Source organism: Periplaneta americana, chromosome 2, assembly GCF_040183065.1.
Source record: "Periplaneta americana isolate PAMFEO1 chromosome 2, P.americana_PAMFEO1_priV1, whole genome shotgun sequence".
Taxonomy (NCBI): Eukaryota; Metazoa; Arthropoda; class Insecta; order Blattodea; family Blattidae; genus Periplaneta; species Periplaneta americana.
The window spans coordinates 100,791,452-100,804,888 of record NC_091118.1 but is presented as its reverse complement, the minus strand read 5'-3'; the positions used below and the strand labels follow the sequence as shown (position 1 = coordinate 100,804,888).

Sequence of the window (13,437 nt, the reverse complement as noted above, 5' to 3'; positions counted from 1 at the left end):
CCGAGCCACTTGTCGGACTTAACAATCATTGTATAGGTATAGCAACTAAAGCATATACAGAGCGCACAATGGGCCATAAAAGCCTAAGTGAAATGAATCCAGCACACATAACGTCAAACCAAGGGAAAGAAAATATATAATTTACATTGTACGTTGATTTAGCAACGCCAAAGCATTTATATGCATCAGACACTTGAGCAGAGAAAATTAAAGGAGCTGAAATGAAGTATAAAAGCATTAATGGATGTATGAAATTCCACATTCTTTAATGAAAACATTCGACAGAAAATGACCGAAAGCGTATTCGTCTAACGATTAAATGAGCAAATAAATAAATTAAAAAGGAATTGGGGTTCGCACGAACAGAGAATTTAACAAAGCAATTTCCAAAATGAACCCCGAATAAACAGTTAAAAGGAGGAAACAGAGAAGCTGGAAAATACAGCAACCTAACTCCGGGCTGAGATAAATGAGTCGTTCAGAGCAGATGTGGTATAAGTCAATTTTTTTCTCTCTCTCAATCTCTCTGTTCTTCGTATATACATTTACAGGCAAAATATATATTCATGTCATTTAAATTTGTATAATAACGACCGAATCATTAGCCTAGTTTATATGAGCCATTCAGAGCAAATGTGGTGTACGTCAAAATTGACTTATACCACTTCTGCTCTGAACGGCTCAAATTATGCCACAGTTTTTATTGCTCTAGCTGCCAAGAAGAAAAGTCCTATTTTCTGACAAACTCATATTTGTCACTAATAAAGAATTATTAACTTACATTAATTTACAACTTCTTCCTTTTGCTCTGTTTTCAGTTCAAATGATTCTTCACTTTTACTCTGTTTTTCAGTTCATATGATTCTTAATGTTTTTCAGTTCATATGATTCTTCAAAAACACTCTCTTATGTATCACAGTGCTTTTATGTATTTAATTACGATGCAACAAGTCTGCTGTTATCTAGCGTACAGAATATGGCAATGATAGAGATACAGTTCGAGAATTCATGGGGTGACCTGAGATTCACCTTACACTTGAGGAAATCCTTGGAAAATTTTCAATCAGATAATGGTCAGCCCAAGAGGGATTCGAATCCATGCTCGAACGTAACCTCGAGCACGAGTCCCGCTTGCCAACATCTAGATTATGCTCGTGACTAGAGAATACGTTAGACTGCTGATTAACATTACCAGACAGATCCCAATGAGGTAATCACAATGAAGAGATGGTGGAAATCTGGTAGAATCTGCCTCAACATAGCTTTTGTCCACAAAAGATTCCACCCGAATCCATTGAGATATGAATCTTAGTGTCCAGTATGGAAATCCGACATTCTGGTCGTTCGTCTGATTTAGTACTCCACAAACAGAAAAGAAACGAACGACATTCTCTGTATGCTACCCCTACTCACGTTTCACTCCTCACTGCCCTCTGAACTGCCTTCGAAGGGTTGCAACCGAAACAAATGTAATCCCTTTGGTATTTGGATACGTAGAGCATCAGAAGTATCAACAAAATTCTGTAAACAAATGACTTTGAGACGCAGAGAAAAACCAACAATAATGCATAAATGTTATTCTGTGATCTCAGGACTACTAGGGTTGGTTCCTATGCTGTACAACGCAACCACTTATAGCTGAAAAAAAAAAAAAAAAAATTATTCTTGCCTCATTTCTCCACATAGTCCCCTAGTAGATTGATGCACTTCTTCCAGGATGCTCCACCTTTTCCACAGCTTCCTGGAAGAAGGGTTGTCCAAACTCTGCAAACCAATGGTTTACGGACTGCATGACTTCAGTATTGGATGAAAATATTTCTTCCGACACAGATGTTCTTTGAGTTTTGGGAATAGCCTGAAGTCGCTGTGTGCCAGATCTGGTGAATAGTGTGGATGGTCCAGCAATTCAAATCCTACTGTTGAAATTCCAAACATTGCAACTAAGGACTTGTCACTTGGAGCATCGTCTTGGTGGAAAAGAATCTTTCGCCTCAACTTGCCACGACGTTTCTACTTGACTGCAATTTTTCAATAACATCTTGAGCATCCAAAAAAAAAAAAAAAAAAAAAAAAAAAATCTTGCTTGTTGATGGCAGCACCTTGAATTTTTTTAGGGATCGGCTAACTCTTATATTTACGCTTCATACTTTGAATTTTGGTTTTAAGATCATAGTGGTAAACTCATGTCTCATTCATAGTCACATATCGTTCAAAAACTTTTTTTTTTGTTCTAAAATTAGTTAAATGCTGCTTGCAGAGCGCTGCTGTTTGTCTTTTCGCGTCGGCGTCAACATTCGAGGCACCGATCTTGCAGTTATTTTTTTCATGACCAATTCATTTACCAAAATATTGTGCACACTATGGTATGAGAAGCCTGTTTTCTCTACTATATCCCTGATGGTGACTCGTCGATCTAGCAGCACTATATCATGCACTTTATTGATATTTTCTGGTGTTGTGACAGTTCTCGAAGGGCAGCCACCACGTTATCTTCACACAATGTCCTCCCACATTTAAATATTCGACACCACCTTTATAATAAACCATAAGATACAGCAGATTCTCCCAAGTTACCTGTCATATATTGGTGAATTTGAGATGGAGATATTCCTTTCTTTTGCAGGTACTTAATCACAGCTCTTTGCTCGACATGCTAGATTTTTCTACTGACGCAGCACCTCGGTCACTCGAACACAAGCTACGAGCCAATGCGAACATGTACAGACTTGCAACTTACATGTAGCCATAACACATTTCAGTCATTCGTGTGCCAGAAAATAGAAATTTTAGTTCAACTAGAAATCGGTCAGGCTAGAGAATAGGAATCAATCCTTGTAGAGTAACAGGTGAAGGAGAATGACAATGGCAAACCTAAGAACCTAGAGAAAATTTATTGGACAATCGCTTTATCCACTCTATCTCCTGTCATTCTAGTTAGAAGCCGTTATATGAGCTGAGCTAGTGATGTATTTTGCACTGGGGAAAGTACTCGCATTTGGTTCAGACTTGGTACAATGTTGAATAAAAAATTGAGCGCTAATCTTACACCACACGTTTTAGTAATATTTGTTGGTAATACATTTTACAGTAGAGCTTCCATTCTTTTCCTTGAAGATCAAGCTCGCCCTAATGGCTTCCTTCCCTGTTGCCGTACTTCCACTAAATTATTTTAAAACAAAATGTTCACAGTCCACTACTTGCTTTTCTGGTAACATTCAGTTCAAATCAAAGTCACTTCAGTTAATAATTCAATCAGCTTTTTCGTATAGGTGCTTGGATTAAAACAACATACAAATTATTAGAATGATTTTGAATTAAAAATATGTTCAAACTTGCTATATTTACAATAAATGAATATCTTTCTTGAAATACACGGCTCTGTGACTAACATTATTAATAAAATTACACCAATTATATTTCCCTAGAACACCAAATCATTTGTTCGAGGTGTAGACTACTTAAACACCAAGCCACGGATTTTTAGGTTTAAAAAAACTAAAATTAGGTTTTTTCTACCCACGTTTCATGATTTTTTAGAAATTTAAATCTTCTATGTAGGTATTCATAGGCTTTACAAAGAAAAATTAAATATAAGCAACATACTATTAATATACTGCAATAATTATTAATCTCATAATGTTATAATTACGGATATTTTAATACTAGCTAAAAGCACACGGCGTTGCACGGGTTTTCCTTTCTGCTTCTGTTTTTAATTAAACTGCTTATTACATTTTCGGAAATCTCGGAAACCTAACTATAGACAACCAAAACGAATTGCCTTTACTAAGCTAAGATTAATCTTCACTTAACGTAATTTACATGAATTGATGAACTCCTTAGCGAAATGCCTGCCAGTATTAACTCAATTTAAACAGTTGTAAATCAGGCACCGAAAAGAAAACATGTCATCATGTGCCTGACGTTCAAGGTTTTTTTTTAATTTATATATTTATTTGTTTTTATTTATTTATTCTGGTGTAGTTAAGGTCATTAGGCCTTCTCTTCCACACCGCCAGAAATACAAATAAAATAATAGAAAAATCAAACTATGAACAAAGTAAAACCCAACGAAAATATTATTACTTTTCCTCTTTCCGATCAGTTTCAGCATCGAATCAATATATACATATATAATTTAATTTATATTGGAAGATTTTTTACCCCTTGAGCGCTGTACACCCACTTATATCATACCCATTTTTTTTTAAATATGACTTGGAAAACTATATCTCACAAATTCAGAACATAGTATTATATTAATTCTTATTTTATACACAGAATACAGATAAAATATAAACTTGCAATAGGTAAGTCATTTTTTTAACATAAAGACTAATATTCTGAGAGACGTATAGGCTTAACGGTATTTTAGAAATTAAGAAATTGTTATTTCCGCAACGCATAACATACTATATTTGCAACGTGATTATACAGAATATAGAATTTCGCAGTTACATATTTTCGGACGTGAACAACAATATTTTGAGAGACGTATATTTTAGAATTAATACAATGCTATTTTCAGTCGGCTTACGTACATTCACATACGACATTACCAACATGGCAGAAATAGCATTGAATTGATTTTTGGTATGTGTAAAAGCTTTTTTTCCACTCCTTTGTATAAAATATAGTCGAAGATGTGAAAAACACGCAGTTTTTAAGTCAACTTTGAGGTACTATCCTTGAGCTTCATTTTAATATGGTCATTACAAATGCTAGTCGCACTGAAATTGCAACTGCATTAAATAGAATGGGTATCATAGCAATACGTGAGATAAAAACATCATCTCCTTTCGTTTTTCCAGTTAATATTGCGACTTCTATTACGTTTCGCATGAGTTCTTCACACCAATTCATGTTGGTGCATAATTTTGGTGGGTTAATATTTCGAATATTACTTCTGGTTATTCAAGATTAAGGAAATTATGTGGTAGCAATCCTTGTAGTTTGAAAGAATTCTAGAATTCAGTTGGATAAAACACAGCCTGCTCACTATCTACAACTGCATCGAGAAATTCATAATACGGTCCTGGACTGTGTAAAGATATTTATTGTACGAATTATCTAGTTTTAGCTTCATGATGTGTACCAACAATGTTATTCGTGTTATAATTTCCATGGTCTCGTGAAAGTCGATGTTGAATACAAAAGACAATAATAAAAAACAATTGACTATAGAAGATAGCATTTTAATATTACACATGACTGTTTGATCGTATTTATTTCTATTTCTTTATTTTTTTTATTAATTTAACGTTCATTTGTACAATTTTAATATAGCCTATGTTTTTCTCCTGGTTATGAAGGTTAAATGTGCAAACTTTGGCACATATCGGTCAAAGCGTGTAGATTTGTATAGAGAACATACTTACCCACATTCACTTTTACCATATACGAGTATATTAAGATTTCAGTATAATTGTATGGTAACCTTGTTTGAGACAGCATAAATAAAATACTACGGATATATTATTTATGTAGTAAAACACCCTTTATGCGGGTTAAAATAAAATAACGTATTTAAAATAATGTAAATAAATTATAAAAATAATAAAAAAAAGTTTAGCTCAGGTTCGAACTTGGGTCCCCACACATTAAAGTCATTCATCTTACCACAACGCTACATAGAACTACATATTTAACTTCTTGAATTTAAGTATTATAAATGTTTCACATTTGCTGTCTATTATGTTTGATTTTGAATTTATAAAAACTAAATAAATATGTGTTTTATATCATTTTGTATTGTATATTATTGCCCATGACACATTCAATCAAGAAAATATCGTTCCTCATTTACGTAATGTTAATTTAATGTTATTTTATTTAATATTAATTCAATAACAATATGGCCGCTTTTACAACGGAAGAAGACGTGACTGGATGACGTCAATAAAAGACAGTTAACGGTATAATAGGAGGCCATTGTAATATAATACATACCATTTCGTTCTAATTTTTATTGTTTTCAATAATTTAACGTCCATCTGTCCAATTTTAATGTAGCCTATGTTCTTCTCCGGGTTATGAAGGTTAAATGTGCCAACTTTGGCAAATATCGGTCAAAGCGTGTAGATTTGTATTGAGTACATACATACATACATAGCCACATTGACTTTTATATATAAGATACAGGTTGCTCTAAAATTCCCCTTACAAACTTCTAGGACTTGTTAAGGGAACTGAGTAGATAATATTTTGAATTGGAACCCATGTCCTGAAACGTACCGCTTCCGTGCTACAGCCGTTTGAAAACATGTTTTTAACGCGACCACTTTTACAAGTAATTTATTTTATTATGAGGCGTGACCCAGTACATCACTTGTTTTACAATTCAACTCATTAATAACAAAAGAAACAAAATGGAAACTGAATCATTTGTCACAAACACTTTTCTTTACAGTTCAACTTAAACTGTTGTTGTCCTTTTCAAATGATGGTTAACATTCAAATCCACTACAAATGCAGTTCGATGTGGCGACCACCAACTTCGTTGCACACATTGTACCTACGAATGATGTTTTGGTAAACGCGCTCTATCACACCTGGTGTATCTGCAATCTCTCCTGCAGCGACCACAACTCGTGCCACCAGATCTTCTGCTGTCTCTACAGGAGTCTCATAAACCAAACTCTTCATACGACCCCATAGGAAAAAGTCCAATGAATTCAAATCCGGTGATCGTGGAGGCCATGGAGGATCTGACGTAAGCACCCCTCATCATTAACGCTGCAGGCGGACGAATCGCAAAGCTATTATTTGTTGAGACACGTGACGTACGTTCAGGCAGTGCTTGCTTTCAAACGGCTGTAGCACGGACACGGTACGTTTCCGGACATTTCCAATTCAAAATGTTATCTACTCAGTCCTCTTAACAAGTCCTAGAAGTTTGTAAGGGGAATTTTAGAGCATCCTGTATGTCTAAAAGGTAGCCTGGTGATTCACGTGGTGATGATGACGTGTCAATATTCTGGAACAATTTGCCAATAGTAATGCATATTAATAGTCTATTATGTTTACTACACTATATCTTTATTAAATTATTACATCCGAAAATCATCCATTTAATTTATCTTCCTTTTCAGCCATGTTGAGTTTGCATTACTCAAAGCTAGAAATGCGACAATATGAAAGGGAGCAGGCCATCATCTGGTAACTAGCTATGGATTTATTTTAGTAGGTTATTTTACGACGCTGTATCAACAGCTTTGGTTATTTAGCGTCTGAATGAGATGAAGGTGATAATGCCAGTGAAATGAGTCCGGGGTCCAACACCGTAAGTTACCCAACATTTGCTCATATTGGGTTGAGGGAAAACCCCGGGAAAAACCTCAACCAGGTAACTTGTCCCGACCGGGAATCGAACCCGGGCCACCTGATTTCACGGCTAGACGTGCTAACCGTTACTCCACAGGAGTGGACACTAGCTATGGATTCCGTTAAATTTTTTGCCCAGTGGACTTTTCTTTCAGACTTCAGGTTCGAGCACGAAATTTCAGAATCAGGACTCCTGACAAAAGATCCTTACCGAGGAGCAATGCTTAAGATTTTTCCGCACTTATAAATCTATCCTTTTACAGGATTTGACCCCATGAATTTCAGGTCCAGAGGCAGCTACGCTATCACTGTTTCACCACAGTAAAGTTTAAGCTGTATGTCGAAATTTAAACCACGCAGAGGATGAAAGGGGGAAAATATATTTATATAAGCAACAAACGGAACCACACTTGTTTTCACATGTTTCACAAATTATAACTTTTTTCCATCTAGGAAAGTAATTCTTGTCGGTTGCAATCGACTATCGGAGTACGCCTACACCACTTTTTTGAGGATTTATATTTAGACATTATCTCTTTAATTATGCAAATTAAATTTTATTGTACGAATAACAATGTTAAAGTCTGTCTCACTAGAATAAATACCGTATGCGAAATTCCTGTTATTATTCGGTTAAGAAACTTTTGTCATCCAGTCTGCTCTCAAAAAATATGAAAGTAAGAATTTATAAAACAGTTATACTACCGGTTGTTCTGTATAGTAGTGAAACTTAGACTCTCACTTTGAGAAAAGAACATAGGCCAAGGGTGTTCGAGAATAAGGTACTTAGGAAAATATTTGAGGCTAAGAGGGATGAAGTTACAGGAGAATGGAGAAAGTTACACAACGCAGAACTGCAAGAATTTTATTCTTCACCTAACATAATCAGAAATATTAATTTCAAATATTTGAGATGGGCAGGGCATGTAGCACGTATGGGCAAATCCAGAAATGCTTATAGAGTGTTAGTTGGAAGGCCAGAGTGAAAAAGATCTTTGGGGGGGCCGAGAAGTAGATGGGAAGATAATATAAAATAGATTTGAGGGAGGTGGGATATGATTGTAGAAACTGGATTAATCTTGCTCAGGATAGGGATCGATGGCGGGCTTATGTGAGGACGGCAATGAACCTCCGGGTTCCTTGAAAGCCATTTGTAAGTAAGTAACCACTAGTTCACTACTAAACTACAGGGACATCATTTTATTTTTACTTCAATTTTTATTGTACCTGAGTTTTTGAATGTACTTCACTCCCACCCCCTCTACTAGTAAACTTCCAAGCATTCTCCACACAGAACCAAGCGTATACAGTCAAAGCCGCCTTACGGTCATAGTAAACACAAACAGTACTGAGTTAGTGAGTATAGTACGTTCCAGAAATATGTTCGCTTCCAATATTGAATCATATTCTCGCACAGGTACTGTCGTCCGTTTGCCTATGTCGCATCGCAATAAAAGGACCTCGTTAAGTAATTAACCGTCACGTGATTTCCCTCCTTTCTACGACCCTGCGACAAAACCACTTGGACGGACAATAAATAGCATGTCTGAATAATTTTACCTTTTCGGATCGGGCAGAAGTGAAGACTGAATTTACAGTACGTAAGGTACGCTTTTATAGAGTAGGTACACAATTATTTCAACATGAGTTAGTAGCACGAAGGACGAAACTGGTAATTGGAATTAGGTACAATAGTATATAGTGCGATAATATGCAAAAAAAAAAAAAAAAAAAAAAAAAAAAAAAAAAAAAAAAAAAAAAAACTGAAACCTGTATAGAAATGAACGGCCATCATTTTCAAAAATTATTTTAATATCCATATTATGATTATTTTTCAATTTAACTTCATTCTCTATAGTGTACGGTAATGTGCTGTAGACAGTATAATATACATTGCATAATGAATACGTCCAAACGGACAGCTCAATTCGTGAGTAAAAACACTTATTGTTAATACTGTACTGTATTTTGATTAAAGAAAAACCTAATAAAAATTATCAAACTCAAAATCGCGATATTTCCTACTTTACGTAAATGGATGAACTACTTTTCTTCCCTCCTATACCTAGTAAAGTGATTTGTTTGTATCTTACGCCAGTATTATCGAACTCCAGTCGTGGAAGGGGGTAGCAAACGGTGTTTCCGGTTCACAACCTTTAAGCCAAAGGTATAGCCAGGTTAATATTAGAAATGTTAGTAAAAATAAAATGATGTCCCTGTATAAGTATATAAGGGATCAAACTTCTCATGCCTTAGGTGAAGAGAACACTACTTTTGCCCATGTCGTGATCACGTGATTGTGCCACATCTGACATGTGTAGTTTCTTTTAAAATTTGTTCAATGTTTCTACAGACTGTCGTCTTCTGTATGAATATTGTCGCCACATTATAGAGCTTTCCTTTCTAAAAATGCCTCCTACAGTATGGTATTTCCGGTGCAATGAACGGCAATATTATTTCATCGAGTTCCAGTTTCTTTAAAATAAATATCACATAGATGTATAGCAGGGATGCCGAACTGGGAAAGAGAGGTGTGGAAACATGGGGAAAGAGTTTATTCCCCGTCCACAATCCCCCGGCCTTGAATTACGTATCTGTGACGTCCGCAAGCACACTGAATACATATTTTCTCTCCCCTTACCATATCCAATGACTGTGGGGATGAAAGGAAGGGATGAGTCACGTGTTCCGGTGTGTGACGTGTGCCACAATTGCAACACAGTTTTGCATCTCTGATGTATAGGCTAAATACAACGAATAGGTCATTTTAGGTTCTGACAAGCAAAATAGGTATAATTTTAGGTCCTAACCTACAAATTAGGTCCTTTTAGCTCTCATAAAATTTAAGTACTGTATGTTATTCGTTGGTATACAAGACGGAAAAGAAAATAATATTTCGAGAGTAACGAGACAGCAACAGAATAGGTTTGAACCTCAGAATCCGGGGTTTGTTAATCAAGAACGGACCAACATTTCTCGTGTTTCCGGAATTTTTACTAAAATAAAAAATACATTTTATTCAATAAGTATACAATTTAGTGAAAAAAGCACTGTGTGTGTACGAATCAAGCAATACAGCTGAGTATTCCATAAAGTGTAATTAAAAAACAGTCATTTCAATTAGTAATACTTGAGATGAGAAGTAGCCCTACGCGTCGTCAAACAGAACTATATACGAGTACCACAGTATTTTCCAACGTGCTGAAATAGCTCAGTTGATTAGACAGGGAAGCGAAGGAGATGATCTCTGTCGTAAGATGATTCGGGTCAACGGAGAAAGAGATGTATTTTATATTTTGCAGTTGATTTACTGTTAATAGACAATCTATACGTTTGTAACATAATATCAGCTACAAATCTATTTTCTCCAAGCGGTCAACATTGTTGACTAGATGTTTTGATCAAACGTTCTGAACGTTTAGGTAGTACTGAAAAGAATTGTTTGACTGGGTACCATATCAGACTCCGTTCAATAAAGCGTCCAACAGCCCTCATCTACAACCATCCTCATCTTCTCAACCAAAGATTTGAAAAGACTAGCTGCACAGCGTTCGCCCTAGGCCACCTCTTCCAGTCGTCCACTACGACATCCCATAGGGCGTCTTTAGACGCAATTGTTGGATCAGACCAGTTTTCTCCATGACGCGTTTAGTCTCAGTTCACACATTTTCGACGAGTTTAAGATCAGCCCCATAGGGAGGCCAATCCAGTACCTCCACCTCATCGTCACCCAATCAGGGTTGTACTCCAGCCTCATGGCAGAGCGAATGACCCATAAGAAAATAATAACACCATAGGGATACATATGTTACACTGAATGGACTTCTCTCAGAATATGGAGATATTCGACAAAATTCAGCAGACTATGTTTTTTTTTATTTTAGTAGGTTATTTTACGACGCTTTATCAACATATCAGGTTATTTAGCGTCTGAATGAGATGAAGGTGATAATGCGGTGAAATGAGTAAATGAGTGCGGGGTCCAACACCGAAAGCAGACTATGCTGTGTATAGATAAGTGATACCGTGCGAGGGCATTTACCCCCACACGAACACAGAAACAGACCAGAATTTGCGCATTCTTTCACGTATTTTGCACTGCATCGGGTCCTTGTGGGCCAAAAAAAAAAAAAAAAAAAAAACTCGTACCGGCTCATCGTTAGCCAAAGAAAATGGACTCGTGTGAGAAAATTACATTTTCCCAGTTTCGATTCACATTATCTTGCGCGAAGACGAGCCGGTAGTCTGTGGTCCTCACAGAGCGTTTCTACATTTAAGACCAGCGACCTTCAGACGGTTCCTTGCAGTTATTCAACCGGAAAAATAATTACTCAAGCGTTTCAGTTGGGTGGAAATGAGGAATAGATTTTCTCTGGCCAGGACCACCAGCACGGAGTCCTGAGACTGGGTTGAAACACACCACAATCTTGACCCTCGCTGACGAGCAGAAATCGCGGAGGCTCTGTACTTCGCTACCCAGCGCCGATCTGTGTAAGCTGGAATTTCACAGCGATGAGACGTAACTGAACTTGAAATGAATATTCCTATTCTCGACTAGAGCGATCACCCATTCACAAACGGACTGTCCGTAGTGAGACAAGGCTATGTAATAAATCGCGATGCAAACGAGTGTTCTATAATCAGTCAAACAGCTCACTGCTAACAACAAGGCACCATGAAACAAAACGGGTCGCTCAAAAGCATACCGAAGCAGCACTAGTCAAATGAGAGATTGTTTATAAACACAGCATGAGTTTTGGATAGGTCAATGATTGTAGCACATTTAGTATCAAATAATATCCTAGTAACGTATATTGTCATATTAACAAGAAACAATTGGACAAAATATCACTACAGCGATTGCGGAATAACGTTATTATCATGTGAAAATAAACAAAAACTTATAATAAAAAATTAGCAATGAGCGAGATTCGAACATGGTAACTTTTGTTTCGTAATCATATATACAGGGTACAACACACTTCGATTACAAAGCCTTTGCCAATGTCCTTTCCGTATGTATGCGGCGTAAACATCGCGGCTACCTGGAAAATTATTCGTTGTTAAATTCGTGTACTTGGAAGTTTATTTAAAACAGAAACACATAACAGGAGAACAGGGTTAGTACTTAGTTTCGTTCTTAAGGCGTAAGAGAGAAAACAGTAAGCGAAATTATAAAGACAGTAGGATGTAAAATTTCGATATAGCTGTATATCATGGACGCTATGAAGACGTGTTTAAGCCAGTTATTTTTTCTTTCCAGCAGTGTACACAGTTGCAGGAGAACTCAATTAGAAAGTATCATGTCAACATGCATTCCTTACGAGAAAGCACTTTAGTTTTGTGTTCCCGCATAGGTATCTTATCAGACAAGCCGAACAAAACTTCCATTTTTCATGAAGTTATCTACCACCCTCCTTCGTTCTCACCCCTCTTTCGTTTACTTTTTGCTTGCTTGCCCACTCCCTCATGTTACTTAAATATTAAACGCGTTTTTACAGCCACGGAATGGTGACAATATATAGTTTTACAACATCATAGCACTATAAACAAGATAAAAATTCAACAAATTGTGCAATGCGAACTGCATCATATTCTATCAACAGTCAATCGTTAACCTGTTCTTAGGAAGAAACCTTGTTTAAAATAAGTAATCAAGAGACTAAATATAAGAAATAAGCAAGACGAAGGATCTGCAAACAGATTCTGAAAAATGTATAAAAGTGAGGAGTTCACTAAAGGGAGTGAAATATACTAGATCGGGATGTAGCCGAAATATTGAAATAGAGATGATGAATATAATAGGTCTAATAGGCTATATGTGTATTTGAATAATTAATACTTGGTCCACGAAGGAGCTTGAAAGTAGTTTTCGTTGCAGTTTTCTTTGTGCATGCACACATTGTGTGTGTGTGTGTGTGTGTGTGTGTGTGTGTGTGTGTGGAATATATATGTATAGATGTCGTTAGTTGTATTTCGAAGTGGTACAGTTACTCGAAAAATGTTTGAGCGGTCTTGAGGCCTAAAATATTTTCACGTCTATTTGGCTGAAAGATAGATTAAGAAGTCATTCCTTTCTTTCAGTAATAAAATTTTCCAAGAAAAATTCCTTTA

The 13,437-nt window shown here is 36.3% G+C and overlaps 1 protein-coding gene across 10 annotated transcripts in view; it reads right to left on the bottom strand.

Moving 5' to 3' along the window:
- The window catches only part of RhoBTB (Rho-related BTB domain containing), a 596,656-nt gene that overhangs the window by 138,793 nt on the left and 444,426 nt on the right, over nucleotides 1-13,437 (bottom strand). The gene's annotated exons all lie outside the window — the stretch shown is intronic.